The 25739-nt window shown below is 39.9% G+C and overlaps 1 protein-coding gene across 2 annotated transcripts in view; it reads left to right on the top strand.

Moving 5' to 3' along the window:
* The window catches only part of CAMK4 (calcium/calmodulin dependent protein kinase IV), a 250063-nt gene that overhangs the window by 92189 nt on the left and 132135 nt on the right, over nucleotides 1-25739 (top strand). The gene's annotated exons all lie outside the window — the stretch shown is intronic.

Here is a 25739-nt window from a genome sequence, read left to right as displayed (position 1 = left end):
CAAGATGTCCAATTGATTGACTCTGTTGTTGTAAAATGTTAATTATGTGCAATACCCCTGGAAGCATTCATGTAATGGAGAGTAATGGCTAATTATCTGAGTGTTAGTGCGAGATATTGAACTCATTAAAAATGCATCCTATAATCTCAAAATGAAATACAGTTCTTTGAAAGAAAAATGAAATATCTAGCAATTATAAAGTAAAGTTTAATTCTAGATGAGACATATAACTGAGGTGTAGCTTACTTCCCAATTGTTTCGGGGTTTATCTGTGTGGCGTGCTTATCCGTCACCAGTGATTGACTGACCTCGGCTCCGAACAAACTAATGAATCCTTGATGGCAGGGACTGTGTGTCTGTCTGCGTGGTCTGGCTCCTAAGCACGCCTGCGGCTGTCCTCATGTGGAAGGAAGTGCTGAGGGCCTGGAACTTAATTCTCTGAGGTCAGGGACACTGGGCCCAGTGGCCCGCCACCTGTTAGGCTGTCAGTGTCCCTGCACGGTGCCTCTTGGCTTGCAGCAGCCCCGGCTCCCTCGCCCCTGCCTGCCTAGAGGACAGCCATGCGCCCACTTACCCCACTTACTCATTTCCCCCTTTTAACCTCTCTCTGAAGGTGGTCGAGTTGGATCTTCTGCAGCTCCACCCTCAGTGGGTGAGTTTGGGCATCGTCCCTCCACTGTCCCCCAGGCTTTGTGCACCCCTTGGGGCTGGGCCGAGGCAGCAGGACCGCTGGCCTCTGCTGTGCCCCCACGCCGATCTCCTTTTCTTCATTCCAGCATGTCCCGGTGTCGACTGTCCTCAGCCAATGCCCTTTCGCTTTCATCATCTCTTTCAAAAATATGCTTCATTTTATTGTGCTTGTGTTTGGAGGGGACTCTGAATAGCTGTGGGAGTCTCCCCGAGTCAACCTGTCAGTGCTCAGAGGAGCACCTGAAAGCTGAGAATTGCAGGCATGGAAAGCATGCGGCCCCACTCCTGAGCTGCCGCCCTGGCCCTGTCAGCTTATATTCAGAAGCTGAGTTGGTGGTGATATGAACTGAGCTAGGTGGGAAGAAACACAGGGGTTCAAATACTAGAATTGATTTACTGTTGGAGGGTCAGCAGAGGTGCCTGTGCTCCCAGGTATGGGTGTCAGTTCTCTGGCTGTGTGGCCTTTGACCCTTGGCTGCTGCCTGGCTGTGGAGTCTGAGGATGAAGGATCACCCTGACCCGCCTCCTTCAGCAGGACCTTCTCTGCTTCCCTCTTGCTAGATAGCACACACCTATCATGTGTGCTTTTGCTCTTTCTTAAACCTGCATAGTTTCCCACTGTTTGTGTGTGTGTACTGCAACGCCTTGCTCCATAGTTGGGCATTTGGGTTGTTTCCATATCTTTCGAGTTAACTTTTTTTCCTGTTTGGGATAGACGTGGAGAAATGCTGTCACTGGGTCATGTGGAAGTTTTAGTCCTGTTTTCAGAGAGTCTTGATGTAGCTTCCTACAGAGGCTGAACTAGATGACGTTCCTGCCAATAGTGGGTGAGGTTTCCTTACCATATCTCCATCAACACTGCTGTCTCCATGTTGTCTGGTGTGTGCCATTCTCACTGGTGTGAGATGACATTTACTTTATTTTATTTTTGCATTTAGACCACCCCCAGCAGCGCTCAGGGCTTCCCCCTGGCATTGTACATAGGGAACAGTCCTGGTGGGACTTGGGGAATCATACATGATTCTGGAATCAAACCTGGAACAGCCTTTTGCAAGTCAAGTGACCTACCCCCTGTATTATCTTGCCAATCCTGAGACAATACTTTAATGTTTTGATTTGCATTTCCCTAATGTCCTAAAGTGGCAATGAGCTGTTTTTTCACAGAAGCCTCTTCTCCCTTAAGGAAAATGGTGCAGGAGAGCAGCCAACTACTTCATGGAGTGGAGCAGGTTTGATTCTGGACAGTCGTGACCCTGCGGTGTGTGTACTGGGGCTGGAGTGGGTGCTCCAGGCTTGCAGAGTTAGTGGCTCGCCTTGTGCTTCAGTTGAACAGGATTCTCTGCTTTTCGCAGGAAGTTTTTCAAAGCCTACTGATCAGAATATTCTATAAAGCAGCTCTGTTGCTATCATCTTTGATCTCATTCCAGAAGAGAATCGATGTGGGGGATTTTCCATCTTCTCAGTCCCCAGAGGCAGTGAGGTGGGGTTGACGCTTCTGTTTTTATTTTTTCTTTTATTGTTGTTTTTCAGCTGCTTTTAAACATGTTTTTGAGGAAAGCTAGATTAAAACTTAATGCCATTTTAAATAAAAGTTAAACAAAAATATGAATTTCTGAATTAGAAATGTTAGTATCTTTCTTAAAGCAACTATTTGGGTTTCTAATTATGAGTTTTGGTACAAAATAACTCACTTATCCTAGGATTATTTTTTTCATTGCTGGTTGATGTTCCCTTCAAGGTGCCAAAGAGGTGTTCATGCAGCTAGAACTTTTTTTTTGGCATACAATACTGTAAATAATGGTTTCTCACGGACATAATTCTGTTACACACTCATCACCAGTGTACCCCTTTTCTCCCTCTCCCTCTCACCTGTCCTCCATCTGTGTGTGTGTGTGTGTGTGTGAGAGAGAGAGAGAGAGAGAGAGAGAGTTCCCCCATTATGTTGACTTTGGATTTTTGTTGCTGCTTCACTAATGCATCTTTAAGTCCCACATATGAGAGAGATTATTCTGTATCTGACCACTTCTTTCTAACTTAACTCAGTATGATATACTCTAATTCTGTCCATGCTGTTGCACATTTATGCATCTGGAACCTTAAGTTCCAAAGTGGGACTTAAGTATGAGGACTTAAGTAGGTTTGAGGAGGTGTCAGATGAGGTAGATAGAAGGATGGCTTCAGCCACCAGCTATGAGACCCGAGACAACACTTAATCGTATGACCTTGAGAAAGTAAGTGACCTTGTTTTGGTTTTATGCTTCCACCTGTAAAATGAGCATAAGATAGCTAGCTCATAGAGTCCTAGATATTAGATGAGACTGCTAGTAAAGAGCTTAATATACATAATCATATAATATATAATACTATGTATTATAATGTAATATACTCAAATATAATATACTCTTAACTAAAGTAACCGCTTATAAATGTTAGTTATTGTGATCCAAGGGACTGGTATTTATTCATTTTTGTGCTGATCTCATCAGGCTTAATCATAATTTCTGGAGGTTCTTTGGTTTCTTTTAAGCTTTATTTAAATAAAGTAGTTCATTAGACAGTTGTTTCATGCGTTTCATTCCAGCACCAATTCCACCACCAGTGACCTTCCTTTCACCATTTTCTCCAGTTCCCACCCTGCGCCCCACCGTCAGCTGTTGCACTCTTGCATGGCATTCTAACTCTGTGATCTTGGTTATGTTATTTTACTTCTCCACCTCAGTTCTCTCCTGGCTTCAAATGAACACGTTATTGTTATGAACATATTCATGCAAAGCAGTCAGTAGGATGTCATTTATAACATATGTTGACTGTTTCTGCTTTATCATTTGAGTTCAGCAAAACACCCTCTTTAAATGAATACTGTCTTAGCTGATAGTTTCTCCAGTACATTCAGGTAAATATTAGGATTCTTATACACCTGTATTTTTTATTAATTAGGGCAGTATTCCCCTGTATATAGATAGTACTTTTTAAAAGTGCAATAGAAGTTAATGGAAAAGGTAACCCAGTATTAAGGAAATGTTCTGAACTTCTGGAGGAAAGTGTCTATGTTAGTTCTTAGACTAGATTTCTTTATAGACTTTGGTAGTTAGGCTCTGTAATTTTGAGGGAAAGTTAGTAATACTCTTTGGTGCTCTTGAGGACTCGTGAGGAGTCACATTGGCCATCTCTGTCCAGAGAAGATTTCAACAAAGGCACATTAAAATCTATATTATAAAAGTCACATTTTAATACAAAGAACCTACAATTTTTGAGTTTGAAAATTAAGTTTTTAGAAAATAGTGTGTCATAATCTAATTTTATAAAAGTGAAATCTATAGTGAACATGAAGTATTTATCTTCTTTTTTGTAGTGTAATTATAAGAATGTAAATTGCCTCATATTTTTCTGCCAAATGTAAAGTGTTGCTCATTTGACTCATAATACACATTGTATATTGCAAAACTTTGCTTTATGCTTGATCATCTAGTTTAATAGAGCCCCTATTTTAGGAAAAGATAAACAATCTATTATCTGTCAGAATAGTATCCTGATAAATTGGAAATTAAAAAAACTTTGTAGCTTAAAAAATATGCACAAGCTATTGAATTAGCTGTAATCAACATAATAGTATTGTTTTAATTTTTACATTCCTAAGTATAGTAAAAAGCATTATGTTCGTCGAACAACTGTCTTGTTAATAAGTTTATATTACTGTTCCATCATCATAGTGAATAATTGAAAAATGGATTCATTCACAGTTCATAAACGATAGACACTTAACAGTATGATTACTATATCTTATTTAAAATTATCCACAAACAAATACAAAGAGAGTATTCTCAATCTTGACAGTTTTATAAGGTGGAACTACTAATTTTGATGACAAAATGTCATTTCTTAAATCAGTTGAAACCATGGTGTTTTATAAGAACAAGAGAACACAGCAGCGAGCAACATGACAAGTGGATGACATTTATGACCCCATGGAGCTATTGGATTAGTAGCCAAAGGGAAAGGTCATGGTTTGCACAGGTAATTAGAAACTGTTGCCAGCATTAGCTTTTCAATTGATTAGGGAGAGAAATGTTGATCTAAATTAATTTAATGTACTGTTTAACTTGTGCAACTTAATGACTATTGATTTTTCAGATTAATTTGAAATGGGTGGTAAACAGAACAGAGACATTCATTTATTAATGAGTTTTTGCTTATCAGAGTAGGTTAATTTTCACTAAAGATTTTGAGGTCAGATAGAGTATGCAGAAAAAGCAGAAAATTTAAATTAATTTAGCTTCATATATGTGCTCAACTGTGCTATGTAATTCTTTTTATATTAAATAACAAATTAAAATCTCACATAGCCTTAGTTGCTGAGGATTATGATTTCTTTTTAACATGTAAGAAAAAAATTTCTAAACCTAACTGCAAGCCTAATTTTTACCTTTCTTTCCTTTTAATTCTCAATCTTGAATTTTTCTTTCATGGTAAGAGAATAAGGACATAAGTTAATGTTATTTTTGAAAATTAATAGTTTTCTTTTCTCTTGCCCAGTGTTTTACTTCTCCCATACTTTTTTCATCACTTGTTCTCGGCTTTCCTCAGTCTGCAGTCACTGGCAGCTTCTTTCATTGGATGATTTTGCCTGCCCTGCGAATGATCCCAGAGGGCTGCAGCCCAGCCTTTTTGTCTGCTCAAGTTACATGTGCTTCCCTGCTTTCCTCAGGAGGCAACTCTAGGATGAAAAACTTAGAAAGGGCACAAAGGAGCTTATCATATTGTTTGGCTCATTAAACAATAATTAGATGTCATTTCTTAATTAATGGAGGAAGCAGAATAGAACACAGCGTTTTAGTCATTAAAGATTGCATTTTAGGCCAGCTCAAATGATTCTGTGACCCCAGGCAAGCATTACCAATAATAAGGAAATTGACATTCTCTCAAGAGATTTCCAATCATTTCTAATCAAATCAATGTCATGGTGGTGGCCTCATGCTGCGGCCCCCTCCCTTCTAATCTCCTTTGGCCATTTGCTCTCCAAAGGAACTGGGAGGAGATGACGAGATGTCACAGCCCCCCAGGAAGGTGCTGTTTCCAGGGCTCCTTCCCTGTAACCACCTTTGAGGCCTTAGTCTGGGTGTTTTCTGCTTACCACTGTCCCACTTATCTGTTTTCAACCACTTATTCCTCCCCCAGACCTTTGGGAGGAGATAGCTGGCAGTGTAGAAACACACTTGTAACCTCCTTACGTTCAGTTTTCCTTTGATGATTAGGACACGGAGGTGACCTTTCTCTGGACAGTGAGTCTCTGACAGAAGTTGAGTGATGGGTCTTCTTCCAGCTCTGTGGGTGTGAACCCTTTAGCTTCGAATGGGTGCTGAGGGCAGAGAGGGAGAATCTGCAGAGACTCTGCTGGCTGGGCCACGTTTCCTGATGCACAGACAGCTCCATTGTTTGTTTAAGTTATTTTTAACGTTTTCTTAAATAACATTAGGGTAATATGTTTATCGAGGGAGCTGATAGGGCACAATACTTTACAACAATTGATAAATTATTGGCAACAAGAAACCTGAAATTTAAATTAATATTACATTTTCAGAGAGAACACTAGTGATGCTATAATCTTCATAGTTACAAAAATAATTATGTTTCTTGAAAATATCAAAGAACAAAAATCAAAGTAAAAAAATAGGGTCAATTTTGTAATTAGATCCTGAAATAGTTTGTGTTCTGATTTAGGACATACAGACATTTGTTTTCACTTTCAGCTACCTTTGTCTCTTTTGCGTTACTTCTGAAAGCAAACTCTAGGAAAAACTGTCTTTCCATGGGATGGAAAATCCTGTGGTATCCCCAAGGGCACCAGAGCACAGAACTGAAAAGATCTTGAATTTCCCTTTCCATGAACCATAATAATAGGAAGGAAAAATCATAACCATTAATGCATTTTAATCATAACACATGCTCAGAGAATTTCTCCCCAGAAACTAGCTGGGGTGAGGAGAGGTATGTGAAATTAGGGCAACTAACACAAGGATGTGTCAGTAGTGAATGTAAAATTTCATATTTATATTATGTTAATTTGAATGAGTTCAGGTTAGTTTCCATTTGTGTTTGGGTAGATCTTGGCTTTAATATCAAGGATGTATGTAGTTATTTTCTCAGAGTGTGTGATTAGTATAAAATCATGGCATGCCTTGTTATAAGACAATTTGGAGGCCTGACGATTTATAATTGATTTCTAAAGAGATGTTTTTGCTTTTGGATGGTAAGTTTTAGAAGATGCCCACTCTGTCTGCTTTTGGGATGAACTCCCCTGTTCCAAGCTAAGGAAAGGCTAATGTTAGGAAACTCTATAACCATACTGATAATATACCATGTGCATGCTTCCCACTTTGCATGAGAATGAAACCAAGTAATGATGAGTTTGTAGTGATAACCTATAAAAAAGGCTGTTGGACCCCTGACACAGGACCTCACCTTGCCTGGTCCCACTGGTCCAATCAGACGGTGTAATGAAGACCTTGTGTTCCCCATGGGTTGCCTCGGGGTGTTTGATTTAACAACACTCCAGCTGTAGACCAGATGCTCCCATGAGTACAGCCCAAGTTTCATCCCAGCACTTCCATGTAGCCCCAGTAACCCAGCCTCACAGGGCAGCTAAAGCAAGAAAAGTAACAATAAATTTAGGTTTTAATAGGAATAACACTCATTTGTTTCAAATTGTAGGTAAAATGTGAATTTAAAAAATTTTGATTAAAAAAATTCTGTTAAATTAAGGGGGTAGGATTGTGTTCATTAACCAGTAAGTTCTTAATACAGAAGTATTAAGAATTTACTGGTTAAGTTTGGGGAGTCTAAGGCATGAGGACTCAGACAGTCCCCACGTGAGGGGCAAGGTGCTTAGCTAACTCTTCTAGAGGTGCAATCCAAGATTCAAGAAGGTCAGACCATGTCACTGAGTATAGTTAGGGACAGCATCGTGGACTCATGACCTGTGCTTCACACAGGGCCATATGCAGAAGAAATCTGCCCTTCTCTAAGGCTTTCCCATCACCATTTTGATTGATTGATTGATTGATTTTTGATGGTGGGCAGTGATTGGGGCTTAAGGGCTATTCCTGGCCCTGAGTTCAGGAGTAACTTGGAGGTAAATGTGCAATCCTGGGATTCTAATAGGAGTGACCAGGTGCAAGACAATCATCCTAACCTCTCTGCTATCTCTCTGGCCCCCGCCCAGAAATCCTGAATAATTTTTAACAAGGTGTCTTTTATTGTCCAGGTGCAAAATTACATTTTATGTCAAATAAGTCCAGAATCTAGAATCCTAAGACCAGTAAACAAAAACATAGCATTTTATGAAAGGAAATCTCTTAGTAACGTATATAAGAATAGGTTAGGAAAGAAGGACACTTTTGTATATACAGACATGAAGAATGGAAGCACTTGGTTTCCTTCACTGAATCTCTTAACTCCCTAGCTTTTTATCTGTGGCAAGAAGATAATTATGAGTAGTGATTGTTGGCTAAATAGACTTTAGGTACATTATTTTAAAGACATTAGAAGGAAATATTTATCTATGACAAGAAGTGACTTACTTTAGGTCATAGCTAAGAAATGATTAAGCTTTGCCTATTTAAATTACATGCTGGTAAATTTTATGGTGTCTTGAGTCACCTCTGAGCCTGCGTCTGGCCATATTTCTGTGTAGCTGGTAGGCATCGCAGAGTCAGATACTATATGGCTCCTGTTGTCTTGATTAGGATTCACTAGATTCTTTGGGGATTGGTTGCATAATAATGACCTTGTATGACGTTTATTTTATTCCCATGTCAACTTTATTACCAAAAGGGAGAGACAATAAGACATTATGTTATAGGGAGGGAAAGTTCTAACAAAGTGAATATTCCAGGCTCTGCTCTCAGTCAGAGAAAATTCAATTAATACAGTTCCCAGAAGAGTACTGTCCATTCTAATTATAAGATAGATTCAAGTTGCTATGAAATGTCACTAAAGGAACAAATTGCCTGGTATTAATGAAAGATCCACAGGATAATGTTAATACAGAGAAATGGATGATAGGAACTAATCCACCTATGTGTAAATATGACAGTAGTATAGGTGAAACAATCTAAATTATTCAGTTTGTAACAATACATTTGTTAAAATAATATGTATTTTATAGAAATACAGTTGCTAATGATGAAAATAGTTGACATTGGTTACACTTAAAGTTTTCTTTTGTAATAATATTCTCTCTTATTTTCCTCCCTTCTCATATTGCATGTATGGCATTAATTACTGCGCTAGAAATATTAATGTGTATCATTCATCCCATTGCTTTCTGTAGTTTGCGCTAATGTGGTGACTCTGTGGTCTAAATGCCATTAGCTGGGTGCCAACCTTTATGTGCAAGTCGTGCCCAAGAGACATAGTCACATGATCAGCACTTCTGTAATAGGAAGTGATGTTAATAATTTCTGCAGCAGTAGGTTCTTAAACAACATAGTACTCATCAGTTTCAGGAATATTGTTACATCAGATCACCAGAAAGACCAGGGCCTACTGTATGTCTTGGGTGTGAAGGTGAAACTTGGGTTCTGTCTGCTGAGATGCCCTCTGTGCACTCCTGTGTGATCACTGCAGTTCCTGAAGGAGATGTCATGCCTGTATGCAATCCCCGGGTCAGAGGGGTGCAGGAAGGGTACAGGCTGGCCCCACATGACTACAGCATAGAATGGACAGGGGGAGGAATGTGTGCCAGGGAAAGTCATTCACAAGAGTTAACATTTGTGCTTAAAGCAATCACCAAAATCTAACTAACAGAAAACCAGAGTAGAGTCGAGCAGAAATGGTGGTGTGCTCAGAGTCAGTGACTTTGCTGCTGCTCGCTAGAGAATGGAGGACACGAGGAGTGAGAACAGGGCACCAGGCAAACAGTCACAGTGAGCATGGGGGGAGGTGGGGTCGGGCTCCTGCTCCACAGACACTGTGCTGGGATCAGGAGCAGCAGAGTACGGAGGCTGAGGTCCTGGAATGACCATGAAGCTGTGACAGGAACAGAAACTGAAACCATGGACATTGATTTGCAATCTAGAAACTATCCTACTCCTGTTTATGTGCTACTGTAATATATGACATTTCCATTTTAATTGATATTAAATCAAAAATGTATACATTTCACATTTTAACATTTCTTTTATTAAGATGCAGCCTTTTGGGGGTGTCCCATTGGTGCTGGGGGTCACAGGCCTACACGTTGCACTGCCACAGAGGTTATATAGTGCCACGAGGGTCACACCTAGGCCTGTGCATCGTAGGCATGCGGTCTGCTCCTTGCATGTCTTCCTGACCATGCAAGACACAACCTTTCTTTTATTTATTTATTTTTATTTGATCACCATGAGATAGAGCATTTAAAAATTGTTCATGATTGTGTTTCAATCATACAGTATTCCAACACCCATTCCTCCACCAATGTAATATCTCAGCAATATTAAATAAAAAAATGACCCCCATTTCCCTCCCATTCCTTCAAGCCACCCCATCCCCTGCCTGCCTTGGTGGTAGGCACCTACCTCGCTTCTCTCTCTCTCTCTCTCTTCCTCCCTCTCCTTCTCACTCATGCCCTCTCCCTCTCTCTTTTTCTCTCCCTCACACTGGCACTGTGGCCTGCGGTTTTGATGCTGGAAGGCCATCCTGTATAGCCCTTCATCTGCTTCCAGGATGCAACCTTTAGTGCCTGGTGGTCCGAGCTCAAACAGGGGGAGCCTGTTTCTGCTCTTACTGATCAGGTGCAGCTGCTTCTCTTAGAGTTGGTGTTGTCTTTGATTAGTGGAAGGGAGTAATTAATATTGTAAAATTTTATTTCTTTATGTTTTTTGGTAACACATAGCAATGCTCAGGGATTATGCCTAGCTCTGTGCTCAGTGATTAATAAATCTATTTATTATAATTAAGGAAGGTATAATAGTCTTGAAATTTATATCGGTATATCCCTGAAACTATATTTTGATGTTATTTTTGTCACCATGGTTTGCAGCATTTCTCAGTATAGGATTCCATGGATTCAATATTCTGTCAAGCAGAGTGACCACTTTTCTCCACCTTTTGTCTCAGGGTTCCCCCCTAAAACTTCCCACTCCCTAGACCCCTGCCATGGTAAATTCAGTATTGTATTTTAAAAGTGAATTGGAACTGGTAGAAGGCATCCTCAGCCTGACCTTGGCTCCTGCTTCTCTCTAGGGAGGCTGCAGACACACCTTCTCCCTACATCTGCTTGATCCAGGTCTTACTCTCTCCCAGTGTGTGGGCAAGCTGTCAAAAGGCAACCCGGTCTCTATCCCTGCCTCTGAGCCACTGTGCATTACTAAAGGACCCCAAAGCTCTCTTTCCAAGCCATTTTGGAGTTCCTTCCCCTGAATTGGACAGCCCCTTCGCCTCCACCAGCCGGAAATTCGCATATACCTATTGGTAAGCTCAGTGGCTTACCTTACACTCAGTTTGCCCACAGCGGATTTTAAATCAGGGGGCTCATCATTCATTGATTCTTCTCACCACTGCTAAGTTCTTGGCTCTTCCGTCCAGTGCCTCTGGCAGCTGCACCCTTAAGTCCTAGGTGGGCACTGGCTGGCTGACCAACTTGGCTTTGCCTGCAAGTCAGAGGCCCATTAGTGCCCCTCCACCATCATGGCTGCTTTGCATCAGTCACAACCCTACCCACACCTCAGCTACAGTGCTGGGCAGAAGCCCCTTCCTCCATCACTGTGATCTGCACTCCCAGAATCACCTTCTTGGTAACTGGGCCTTTGGATTCTGAGTACTCTGCCCGCTCCAGTTGGACCATTCTGGGTGGTCCATAAGAGCCATCCTGCATTGCAGCAGCTCTCTGCCTCACTGTTCGCAGGGCACACGGACATAGGTCTTTAACCTCCTACAGAGAGCCTGCAAGGACTAACCTCCGACACAGAGATAATCCCATGCCTCTAGTGGTTAGAGTGCCAATCAGAGCCCATCCTTAGCTTGTCCCTATCTCACAGTGGGCATGGGGGGACCATGAGATGGTGAACAATTGGGAATGAACAACGACTGAGCCTCAAACCTCAAATTACAGCCCTAGGAGAGGTGGGGCCATTATAATTAAAGTGACCCTATTCTCTGCACCCAGAATTCGAGGCAGCAAACCAGAAACAGCAAAAATGCACTGGGCTAGGCCCAAGAGATAAGGAAAAGAGACACATTCATCTGAATCCCTTAGGAAGCTCCTTTGGGGAGAAGGGGTGAACAGAATCGCCCTCTGTCCACAGAAGACTCAGTGGAGAAAACTTGTAGAAACTCACCAAACTTGGGGCCAGAGTGAGAGGACAGAAAGTAAGGCATTTTCCCTGCATGCTGCTGACCCAGATTCAATCTTCTGTACCCTGTATGATCCTCCAAGGCCTACCAGGAAAGATCCCTGAGTGTAACCATGAGCATCACCAGGTTAGACACAATTACAACAACAACAATAACAGCAAATTCAAAAAACCAAAATACAGAACAACAAAAAACTCACCAAGCTTAATGAGTGAAGATAATTGCCAGAGGCTCTATTAGTACCAACCACCTCTAGAGCCCTTCAGATAACAATTTTAGCTATACCATCATGAGAATGTTCAATAAGCTCAAAGAAACAATGGTAGAGGTTGTCAGTAAAGCACAAGAAATTATGAAAGTGGGATAGAATTGAAATCTTACAAAGGAGCTAGGAGTATGGAGTGAAATAGCCTCCAACAAGTGATGTTGTGGAAATTCGTCAGTCACTGTCACTGTCATCCCGTTGCTCATCAATTTGTTCGAGCGGGCACCAGTAATGTCTCTCATTATGAGACTTATTGTTACTGTTTTTGGCATATCCAATATGCCACAGGTAGCTTGCCAGGCTGTGCTGCACAGGCTCGATACTCTCGGTAGCTTGCTGGGATCTCCAAGAGGGGCGGAGGAATTGAACATGGGTCGGCCACATGAAAGGCAAACACCCTACCGCTGTGCTATGGCTCCAGCCCATTCGTCAGTCAGATGTTATAAAATGAACTCAGAGCTCAGATCCTTTTCTCACTCTACCCATAAACATTAATTCAAATAAAGACTCAATACTGGATCAAAATCCATTAAGTATGTTGACGATGTAGGCAAAACCCTACATAATACAGAATCTAGAGGTATCTTCAGTTATTCAATGGCGTTGATCAAGCAAACAGAAGCAAAGATAAACGGAACTATATCAATTTGAGAAGCTTCTGCACTGCAAAATGAATGGCTAGAATAGAAACCCACAGACTGGGACAGAATATTTGCCTACCACTCCTTTGATGAAAGGTTGGTTTATATCAAGATATAAAGCACTGGTAGAACTTTACTAGAAAAAAAATCAACCCCATTGAAAATTGGGGAGAAGAAATGAATAAAAACTTTCTTAAAGAAGGCACATAGGTGAGCAAAAAGTTTTTTCACTCAATAAGTGAAAAACTGCTCTGTTTCACTTTTCATCAGGGTAATTTAAATCAAATTAACTATGAGATATTACCTCATACCACTAAGACAGGCACACATAAAAATAACAAAAGAGAATCACTACTGACATGAATGCAGAAAAAGGGAGCCATCACCCACTGTTGGTAGAAATGCAGATGAGTTCCAACCATTTAGAACACAATATGGACACTTCTACAATAAATAAGATGTGAGCTTCCATATGATGCAGCAGTCCCATTTCTGTGCATCTACCACAAGGGCCCAAAGACTCTATTTAGATGAGGCATTCTTGCTTCTGTTTTCATTGCAACTGTTTGCATAATAGCCAAAATCTGGAAACAGCTCATATGTACAAGAACAGATGAATTAAGAAACTGTGCTGTATATATAAACAACGGGATACTAGTCAACTACAAGAAAAGATAAAATCATGCTATTTGTGTTCCTTAGATGGAATTTGGAGGGTATGTGTGATATCAGCTACAGGACAGGACAGGACAGGACAGGACAGGACAGGACAGGTAGGTCATCTATCTCATACGTGGGACATAAAGAAGCATAGTAGGGTAATTAGAAGGGTAAGATGAAATAGAGTCCAAGAACTGGTCTACAGAACTGAACTTCCCGTGGCAGTGAGATTTGATGGGGTGGATGCACCAAGGGAGAGAGGCGTTGATACGGTGGAGAAGGGAGTCGATCTTGAGACAATGGTGGAGGGATTGGACCATGGACACCCTCTAGGGGCTGTGGTGTCACAGTCATTGGCAGACTGTGAAACTGTGCATCACAGTAAATTCAAAACAAAACATGCAGGGCTCATTCTCCCTTCTGGAGACTGACCATCTCAGCCTGAGGTGTGAATTCTAGACATTTCCCCCCCTCTTGAGAAGTCATGTTCTCTCTTGGACATGTATCTCTCTTGCTCTCTCTCTCTCTCTCACTTTTTTCACAGTTCTCTTAATTACTTTTATTTAAATAATCCTTTTATTGGTTTAAAAATAATAGAATTGGAATAAACTATAGGAACTTATCATTCCGCCTGTATCTCTTGAAGGTAACTTTTGCTTATTTGTTTACTAACTACTTCAGTTTCTTGAAGATATGTTAGGCAGCAGAAACCATATTTCTGCCAGCAGAAGCAGGACAATGGTTTGCATGCATGAACATGGTAAGGTCCTCACACATTATCCATAAAGGATAGTGGATACTAAGGCATAGCATCTGAGCATCTGCACCTAGACACAGATTACTATTGCTAAAAATTACTATTACCAAATTCAAGAGAAACTGGACATCTTAGCTTTTAAATGAAAACTAACTTTTAGTGTTGACAAGACTCTTGATATTCAAACAAAAAGGTACAGGGCTGGAGACATTGTGCCTTGCATGCCCTCAACCAGGTTGGATGATGGGCATCCCAGGTGGTCCCCTGAGTGCCTCCAGGAGTAATTTCTTTTTCCTTTCCTTTCCTTTCCTTTCCTTTCCCTTCCTTCCTTCCTTCCTTCCTTCCTTCCTTCCTTCCGTCCTTCCTTCCTTCCTTCCTTCCTTCCTTCCTTCCTTCCTTCCTTCCTTTCTTTCTTTCTTTCTTTCTTTCTTTCTTTCTTTCTTTCTTTCTTTCTTTCTTTCTTTCTTTCTTTCTTTCTTTCTTTCTTTCTTTCTTTCTTTCTTTCTTACTTTTTGGGTCACACTCAGCGATGCACAGGGGTTACTCCTGGCTCATGCACTCAGGAATTACTCCTGGCAGTGCTCAGGGGACCATATGGGATGGTCGAACCCGGGTCAGCCATGTGCAAGGCAAACGCCCTAGCAGCTGATCTATGACTCCAGCCCAAAGATACCTTATCTCCCCATAGGGGAATCGAACTCCAGTCTCCCTCATGACAGGCGGGGATACTCACCACTATACTAAGGAGGAATCCAGGAGTAATTTCTAATGAAAAGCCAGGACTGACCACTGAGCATTACAAAGTGTGACCCAAACACTAAAAATAAATAAATAAAACAAAACAAAAAGCCACACAAGTCAAAGAAAATACATTTGTATACAAAATGAGTTTCCAGCCATGGTTCTTCTAAACATTTTGTTGAGGGCCCTGTCATATTGATCTCCAGACCTTATGGATTCATAATATTGAGTGCTGGATATCACTGAATGCTACTAACAGTAACTCACATCTGGGAGAGATGAAATTTTATTCTTGACTGTATCAGCCATCTGGTACAGCTCTTTGCCATGTGAATCCCTGAGAAGCTGCAGTGGGGGTAGTTTCAAGGTCTGTGATCTAAAATGGGTTATTTTGTACTAAAATATGTCAGTTTGATTATTCAACAGGAAAAATTCTTGGGCATAGTGTTTTGACATAATAAAATTATGTCTCATGTCTAGAAATTCCTTTCTTCTCTGGAAACAATAACACAATCTGTTGATGTTTAAAAGCTGCCTGGAATGCAAAATGAGAATTTCTTAATTCTGCTCTTATAGATTTATCATTTGCTAATCTTCCTTTATCACAAGTTTTGCCAACATTCATAATCTAAAGTGTAAACATACTATTTTTCTCTTCTGCAAGAATAATGTCTAATTCAAACTCAATAAGGTGAAAATAATAGACTGTGGGAGAATAACTACTCTGGCAATGGGGAAGAGACAGACACTATGCTTACCTTTCCATTGTCAATGATACAGCACGAGACAGCTGTGGGCTCTGAACTCAGTGGGCAGGGAGATAGAAGTTGAGGACTGCATTCACTTGACTAATGAGGAAGATCCTATCGGAAGACTTTCTGAGGCTGAGGTGGAGTCCATGCATGGTCCAAAGCTAACAGATCTCAAGGGGTAAATGTGTACTGTTAGAGACATTCAACCTCTCATCAATCTAGGACAGAGACTCATGACTGAATACCTCAGATATTTGATTGCTTCTTCAAACAGATCACACATTTGGAGTAAAGACCAGATGCCAGAACATGGCTATCACATAAGGCCAAGGGGAAAACTTAAATAGATCTTCTCTAGCATATGAAACTAAATAAACTGGACAGGAGCAAGGAGATTTTTTTAACTGTTCAAAAATAAATATATTTTATTTTTAACTTTATCCTTTACATTTTTTGTGTGTATTTTTGTAGCTTTTCCATTAGTTTGCAATATTATGAAATTTCTGAAATCATGGAATTAAATGTGTGTGATTGTCTCCACATCTAAGGTCATGATATCCCACCACTCAGAAGAATGCTCAGTTCCTTTCTCCTTGCCCTCTGACCTTTTCCTATCTACATAATATCAAATAGTCACTGGATCTAGAAGTTAATTTGTTCTTTGTTGACTATTCAATAGTTTATGATAGGCTATTTCAGTTAGTAATTCATATTCTACATGTGAGTGAAACCATCCATTAATTCAGTTCACATAGCATAATAACATCCATTTTGTCCCAAAGAGCACGGCTTCATCTTTGTTTGATTTTTCTCCTGTGGCAAAATAGTATTCCACTAAATAACACCCCCCACACACACACACACCAGCTTCTTCAGTTAACTGCCGATGGTCAGTCTGTTTGTTTTTATGTTTGATTATTGTGAATACTGTTATGAAAGGAATACACATGCCCTTTCAAGCTAGTGTTTAGTGCTAGTGGTTGGTCGTATGTAACTTTTAGCTTTATATTTGGGGGGGCTTTCCAAGTAGTAATTAGGAGAAAGGCACCCCTCCCATTGATGGTCAGCCTGGGAGTGCTGCCCTGATGAATTTTTGGTCCTCAGACCTGGGGGTGCCAGATGCTCAGCCAGTAGTGATGCTGTGGTAACCAGCTGCATGTGTCAACACCTGGAGGCCATGTGGTGCTGGGATCAAACTCAAGGCTTTGGGCTTTTGTTTGTTTGGGGGTCATACCTGAGGTACTTAGGTGTGAGTAACAGGGCTTACTCATGGTTCTAGTCTCAGGGATTGCTCCTGATGGGACTTGGGTCCCTGTGGTGCCAGGTCAGCCACATACATGATGGATGTATCACCAACTGTTGCATCTCTTTAGCCCAGGTTGAATATTTTTCCTGTATATCTCTGGGGCACCTGTGTGTCTTCTTGAATACATTTCTATTAAGGTTTTGCCCAGTTGTTGATTGGTTGCTTGCTTTTTGTTAAAATGTGTGAGTTATTGTTTTATGTCTTATCAGAGCATCATAGGCAGATAATGTCTCCAGTTGCTAGGTTGTCTTTAAAAACTTACAGCTTGGGTAACATGGTTTCAATAGTGTTAAAATATCTGTTATCTATGTAAAAAGTTACAGCATCCTGCCCTGCACACAGCTGACCCCGTTTGATCCTTGGCACACCATATGGACTGAGCAGAGCTGGGAGTAAGTCCTAAACACTTTCGGGTATGAAACAGAACTAAAAAAAAATCTAGTCTCATTTAAAATTTATCTAATCTAATCAATGACAAATTGCATGTGTGCAAAAACAGTAATGATTAAGAAAAAAACAGTTTAAAAAACAACAGTAATGATTAAGAAAATTTTTTTTCAATATATGATTGACAGTTATTGTAAATCATGCTTTACTTTTGAACTGGAGTGATAGGACTTATTTAACGAGGAAGAATTATTATTATAATAATTATTATTATTTAATGTTCCTTTAATGCGGCTGATCTGGGTTCGATTCCTCCGTCCCTCTCATAGAGCCCAGCAAGCTATCGAGAGTATCCCACCTGCATGGCAGAACCTGGCAAGCTACCCGTGGCATATTCGATATGCCAAAAACAGTAACAACAAGTATCACAATGAAGACATTACTGGTACCCGCTTGAGCAAATTGATGAACAATGGGATGACAGTGCTACAGTGCAGTGCTTTACTTTTAAGCTTTTTCATAATGACTTTGGGCAGGTCTTTCGTAATATATGTTGAGAATAAAAATAATATTGAGAATAAAAAATGTAAAAGTCAACTTTAAACTAAACAGAATAATAAGAAATAAATACATTGGAATGTTTAATATTATTATTTTGACCAAATTATATTCTATAACCACACATCTTCAATATTAGAAAGAGCAATGCAATTATTTGGTTCCATTTCAAGATGCGTCCCATTTAAAATGTGTGAAATTTTATAATAATTCACTAGTCACTCTTTTATATGCATAATAAGAAAATTTTATATGGCTATGAAGCACCTTTTCAGAAACATGACAGGAACTCTGAAATAGAAGTCAGCAGTCTCTTTCAGACCATTCTAGAGATTTGAAGTTCTTGTGCACTTACATAAAGCAAGTTGTACGATTGATGACCTGGGAAGCCGTGCTCTGTTGCTTCATCCCAAACAATCACACGTCTATTTGGTGTGCCTTCAGGACATGAGTCTCAGATTTATAACCCTCCTTCATGATAGAATGACCATGATATTAAATTGCCTTTTCATCCTCACTTCCTAAATGACTGCCGTGAATCCAGATTTTCCACTTATTTCTGCCATTTCAAATATGATTTAAACTTTACGACTTTTATGATTTAAACATTTGAATATGTCTGCATTATCAGCTGGTGGGAGGACAGATATGTGGGTGTGCTTGGATCTCTTTTGAAGAAAAATCCAGTATCTCATTAAGGGGTGAGATTATGAGAGAAAGAAACATCTCCTGTCTTAAAAGAGAGATGACAGCATGTGGTGAATGTTCCTTAAGTACAGAAACATGCAAAGGTGAGTCTCTTTCTCTAGAAGGATAAAAGCCCCCTATTCTGTACTGTCACCCTAATGTGGCATTCAGGAATGCTGTGCTGAATTGTCTCCAGGCAGTAAATATCTTATCTGAAACTTTCTTCCACATCTATATTTGGCATCTGCTAGATGCTGCTCAAACATTTTTAGAGACAATATTATGCATGTACATAATGATAATGCACCATGTAAAATCGCTTATGCATACATACACTATCACACTCATATATGTATTATAGATGACTAAATACATGACAGCCTTCATTATGGCAATTAATATTTTCCCCATTTTTTAAAATTAGTGAATCACTGTGGGGTACCGTTAGACTTAGAAACTTTCATGCTTGCATTTCAGTCATACAATGGTTGAGTGTCCATCCCTCCACCAGTGCCCATTTTCCACCACCAATGGTCCCAACATCCCTCCCAGCACCCCCACCTCTTCTGTGGCAGGGCATTTGCTTTTGCTCTCTCTCCTTTTGTGGTTTGCAGTAGAGGTATTAAGTGGCCACCATGTTCAATCTATAGTCTCCTTTCAGCCCACCTCTCCCATCCCAAGCGAGCCCTCCTAGCACCCTTTACTTGGTGGTCCCTTCTCTATATGAGCTGCCTTTTCCCCGAGCATGCGAGGCCAGCTTCTAAGCTGTGGAGTAATCCTCCTGGTACTTATCTCTGCTGTTCTTGGGTGTTAGTCTGTTACTTTACGTTCCACAAATGAGTTCAATCTTTTTATGTCTGGCCCTCTCTTTATGACTCATTTCATTTAACATGATACTTCCATGTTGCTCCACCTATATGCAAATTTCATGACTTCATCTTTCTAACAGCTGCATAGTATTCCATTGTGTAGATGTTCCAAAGTTTCTTTAACTAGTCATCTGTTCCCAGGAACTCAGGTTTTTTCCAGATTCTGTCTATTGTAAACAGTGCTGCCAATGAACACATAAGTGCAGATGTCAATTATACTATAGCTTTTTGCATCTCCAGGATATATTCCCAGAAGTGGTATTGCTGGGTCAAATGGGAGCTCAATTTCTAATTTTTTGAGAAGTGTCCATACTATTTTTCAAAAGGACTGAGCCATTCGGCATTCCCACCAGCAGTTTGTGCGTGGTTGACTTCTATCTTCAGTGCATTGTGGTCTGCAAAGGTGTTTGATACTATTTCTATCTTCTGATTTTATTGAGGTATGTTTTGTGACCCAACACATGGTCTATTTTGGAAAATGTTTTATGTGCACTGGAAAAAAAATGTGTATTCTTTTTTTTGGGGGGATGCAAAGCCCTGTATAGATCTATTAGCACTCTATCTTCAATTTGTTCCTTCAAAGTCAGTGTTTCCTTGCTGAGTTTTAATCTTGTTGATCTATCTAGAGGTTATAGGGCAGTGTTGAAGTCCCCAACTACTATTGTGTTGCTAGAAATATCCTTGTTAAAATTTGTTGGCAGTTATTTTAAGTACTTAGCTGGTCCTTCATTAGGTTCATACACGTTTAGGAGTGTGATTTCTTCTTACTGTACATATCTCTTGACTAGTAAAATATGGCCTTCACTGTCCCTTCTAATTTGTTTCAACCTGAAATCTATGTTGTCAGATACTAGTATGGCCATGCAAGCTTTTTAGAGGGAGTTGTTTGCTTGCAGGATTGTTTTCCATACTTGGACTTTGAGTCTGTGTTTGCTCTGACTGTTTAGATGTGCTTCTTGTAGGCAGCAGAATGTTGGATTTAGTTTCCTAATCCATTTTCCACTCTGTGTCTCTTAATTGGTGTATTTAGACCATTGACATTGAGGGAGATTATCATCATGGTTTTGTGCCATCTTTCTGTAGGGGTTTGTTGTGCTTGTGGGTTTTTTTCTTGTCTTACAGTAGCCCCTTTAATCCTTCTTTTAAGTTTCGTTTTGAGTCTGTGAAGTTCCTGAGATGTTCTTTATTTACAAAATAGTGTACCATTCCTTCGAGTTTGAGTGAGTTTAGCCAGATAAAGTATTCATGGTGAGGCATTCATTTCAATTGAGTTTTTTTCACTATATCCCCCCATTGTCTTCGGGCTTGGAGGGTTTTCTCTGACAGGTCTGCTGTAAATTTAAGAAGTGCTCCTTTGTATGTGATTCCTTCTTTGACCTTGCTGCTTGCAGTATTGTGTCTTTATCCATGGCATCGATCATTCTATGATATGTCTTGGAGTATTTTTACTAGGGTCTCTTTAGCTGGCACTCTTTGGGCTCCTTGGATCTGGATGCCTGCATTCTCCAGCTCTGGGAACTTTTCAGCAATGATATTTTTAACTGTGGCTTTTTTCTTTAAGGTTGTCTCTCTGTCCTTTGATACTCTGATGATTCTAATGTTGTTCCTCTTGAAATCATCCCCTAGGTCTCTGATTCACCTAAGAACTATTTTGAGGTCTTTTCCCTTTGCTTGTTGCCTGTAAGCTTCCTGCAGCTCATCTTAAAGCTCACTGATTCTGTTTTCAGCTGTAGCCATTCTATTATTGAGGGCACTCACTGAGTTTTTAATTTCATATACAGAATCCTTTATTCATGACACTTCATTTTGTAGCTTTTTTATATCTGCTCTCATTTCTTCCTGTATTTTCTCGGCTGTCTGTTCCATTGTTTCTTTTATGTCCTTCTGTAATTTACTGCATATCTTTTGAACTATGTCTTTGAGTTCATTGAACATGTTCAATATTTCATCTCTGAATTCTTTATTGGAGCGATCATGTTTGTGGGTAATGCTTGTTGAGGCACCTGGACCCTTTCATCATCTTCTCCTTGTGGTGGGGATTTTCATTGTTTCTTCATGTTTTTGTGGTAGTGTGGTGGTGGAACCTTCCAGTTCACTATCAGTATTGCCCTCTTCCTCTCAGGTGCTCCTCAGTGGTTTAGATGAGGTCTCTAATGAAGTTTCGAAGAATGTGTTCTTTTATATTGGACTTGTAGAGCTTCTTATGATGCCTGTACTATGGTGCAATTGGAATATGCTACTGGACTATTGGCCTAATGTGTTTGAGATGACCAGGATATTCTCCACAGAATCAGGTGATGGAAATGAAGATGTGAGTCCAGAGTTCCAGGAAAGGGGAAAATAACTGCAGCTGGAAAAGAGGCCACACCCACTTTTGCAGAAGCCATTCCCCCCTACAGCGATGTGGGTGGGGTGCCAAGTGTGTGTGTGTGGGGTGGGACATGAACCTGGGAAAAGGAGAAAACCAGGAGCAGTGCTGGAGGGTGGCTCAGGGGCGGATGGATGTATTTTCCCCATTTTTATTGAGATGCTACGATCACAGTACTGACAAGGATAGCTTTCCCATGCAGCTCTCCAGTGCCTCACCTGTCAGATCTACCTCTTCACCTCAGAAATAGCCCAAGGCCTCCCCCGTTCTGTCTCTCTGCCCAGGAGAAGAGGGGAAGCTCAGTGGTTTGGAAAGACTCCTGAGTGCTGATGCCTTTGCCCTCTGTTGGTGCCTTACTGCTTTCTTTTATAGCCCACATATGAGAGTTCTTTTACTGTGGACAGAGTGACTGCTATACACATATAATGAATAAATTGAAATTGCACAAAATTGTAAATCAGTGATGTTTTTAAAGTTGTTCAAAAAACTGCATTTATTCTACATATGTGTATATTGATAATACTAGTCATTTTACATTGATATATTTTAATATTGATATAAAATAGCAAGTCCTATAAATATACAATTTAGCAAGTATGAGGAACAGTTCCCACCAATATATAATTTAGAAAGAAAGAGGATAATTTAAAAATTGAGAGTAATAATATATCTGAATCAGCCTACAAAAGTATGCTTTATCATTAAGAGGTAATGTTTTACATTAGAAAATATTATACTATAGATAATGCTAATTATTAAGTTAAAGTAATATTCTTTAGATGTTAAAAAAAGCACCTGAATAGACATAAAAAGAATATTCAGAATCAGGGAGACTTAATTAATTATGCTAAGGTGTAAAACCTTTTGCAAGCTAGGAGTAAGCAAAATGTTCTAATCTAGTAGAGGAACCATAAGCGCTGTGAGTGCCATACATGATGTGAAGTGTTGAGAAGTTTGTCTTCGCTTTTAAAGAAATTTCTTTAATGTTTCTTGAAAAACTGGTTTCAAGGCTCTGAGTTCAATAATTTAATGATTGACCACGAAGCTCTGTATGTTTCCTCCAAATCTGAGTGTTAATCTAACTGGTGACGTGCTTATTTCTTTGATTTGTTTTTACTATATCCCCAATTCTCATCTGACCTGTAGAGTTTTATTTGATAACTCTGCTGTGACTCTTATGGGAGTCCTTTGTGGGTAAGTTTTTTTTTTTTTTTTTAAATCATGCTGCTTCCAATATTCTGTCTTTGGCTTTTATCATTCTGGTTAGAGTGTGTCTTGGAGTTTTTCTATTTTTGGGACTGTTTGCAGTGGAACCCTTTGGACTTCTTGGACCTGGGTACCAAGCACTCCTCAACTCTGAGAAATTCTTATCTGTGTTATCTTTGATTGGTGTTCTTCTTTAACTTTGCTTCCTGATCCTCAGGACTAAGATGATTTGGCTGCAGGAGTGGGTCGGGGTGTCGGACTCTCCTCCTGGCTTATTCCTGACTCCAGGTTCAGGGATTGCTCCTGGTTGTGCTCAGGGGACCATCTGAGGTGCCAGGATAAAACCCATGTCTGCAATGTGGAGGCATTGCCTTACCTGCTACACTCTCCGCTCCCTGATGATTCTTATATTGCTCTTCTTGAACTCATTCCATAGTTTTTTAGTGTCCTATTCATTTCTTTTCAGAATGTTTTCCATCCTTTGTGTTGTGGTTAAGGACCATAGCAAAAAATCCAGGTTAAGGATATCATCGAGGAATACTTCAAATGCAATAAATAAGAGTTTTGGCTCTTAAAAAAGAGAATGTTTCCCATCTTCTGATATTTTCTAGAGGCTTTCTGCATCTCACCTTGGAGTTCAGTGATTTTTCTTCAGCTGTTCTTGCTCTTTTGTTGAGGCCTTCTATTAAGTTTTGTATTTCACCTACCCTAGTCTTCAGTTCTGTTGCTTCTTATTCTACTTTTTATTTCTGCTCTCACAGCTTCTTGTGCTTTATTCATCACCTGTATGTTATTTCTTTGAGCTCATGAAACAACCTAAACATGGTGTCCCTGTAGTTGTCCTCTGAGGGTCTCTGCTGGCTGGTCCTGGTGCCACGTCCCATGACTTACTCCCATCACGAGCTTGGGGGGCTTCTCAGGGGCTTTCCCTTGGTGCCTACTCTGACCTGAGGTCAGTCTGAGCATCTCATTCCCACAGGGGCTCTCTGAGGAACCAGCCTGTGTTACACTGCACCCTTCTGGCCCCACCCTGTGGCAGGAGGTCTAGGTGTGCATGTTGAGAGTTGCAGGAAGTCCATGTGTTTGGCCCTAGGAGTGGCCGCTGGGCACAGGCAGCAAACAACAGCTCTCGAGGTTACTTGTTCCCGATATGGATGGACTTTGGCACCCTCACTTGGGAAACAAATGAGCAACTAGAATGTGGTTTCAAAAGTGTTTGTGAATCCTAATGTAATTACTTAGAGATAAATATATCTATTAGATTATTATCAAATTATACCTTAAATTTATACAATGATATATATCCCTTATATATCCATAGAGTGAGAAAAATTGAAAGGCCTTTTATATAAATAAATCCATTACATGGCAAAATAAAATTTCTTACTGTGTTTCTCATAAAATAAATAGTTAAATAAGTTACTATGCTTGTCTCCTGGAGTTTATCAGTCATGACTTTTATTAAAATATTCAAGATTATGTTTCAAAGCCAATTTGTATGTTTAAATTATTGATAGGATAATTTAATGCAATGAGGAAATTAGAATAGGGACTATATTTTTATAGTAATTCTTGAATAATCTTATTTTTTAAGACTGGCATAAAGTGCATAAAGCGATGGAAAGGCAGTACAGCCAGTAGGCTACTGTCCTGTGGGCAGCATCAGTTTCTTACACGTAGTGTCTGATTGTCCCAGCACCATTTGTTGAAGAGGCAACTTTCCTCCATTTTGTGTTCTCAGCTCCTTTGTCAAAAATTATCTGCCCATAGGATCGGGGTTTTGTTTTAGGGTATTCCATTCTGACCCACTGATTGGGTCAGATCAATGAATGAGAATTATATTTTTATAGTTCCTTATTTCTGAATATATATTATCTTATATATATTATATAATATATATAATATATATTATCTTATATATTATCTTATATTATGTTTAAAAATATGTCTACTTTTAAAATTTTTTAAAATTTCTTAAAATTTTACTTTTTTATTGAATCACTGTGAGATAGACCCTTACAAAGCTACTAATGATTATATTTCAGTCATACAGTGTGTTCCAACACCCATCCCTCCACCAGTGTGCATTTCCCAGCACCAGTGTCCCCAGGTTCCCTCCCATCACCCCCAACCCCCACCTTCTTCCTGCCTCTATGGAAGGTGCTTTTCTCTCTCTCTCTCTCTCTCTCTCTCTCTCTCTCTCTCTCTCTCACTCAGGCATTGTTTGCAATATTGATACTGAAAGGTTATCAAAAATAGCCCTTACCTATTTTTAATCCTCAGATCTTGTACAGCGTGATCAGTCCCAGCTACTGTTGTCATACTTGTCCCTTCTCTATCTTACTGAGCCTCATCCTCCCCACACACACTTGTGGTTAGTTCCAACCATTGACCAGTTCTCCTGACCCCTGTTTTCCCTGGCCATGGGTATTAGTCTTCTACTATATATTATTCTTATACACCACAAATGAATGCAGTTATTCTATATTTTATGTCTACTTTTAATATCATTTTTTAT

The sequence above is a fragment of the Sorex araneus genome, chromosome 1 (assembly GCF_027595985.1).
Source record: "Sorex araneus isolate mSorAra2 chromosome 1, mSorAra2.pri, whole genome shotgun sequence".
In the NCBI taxonomy this organism is placed as follows: domain Eukaryota; kingdom Metazoa; phylum Chordata; class Mammalia; order Eulipotyphla; family Soricidae; genus Sorex; species Sorex araneus.
The sequence above is the reverse complement of the archived record's forward strand: the minus strand, read 5'-3'. Positions and strand labels throughout refer to the sequence as shown.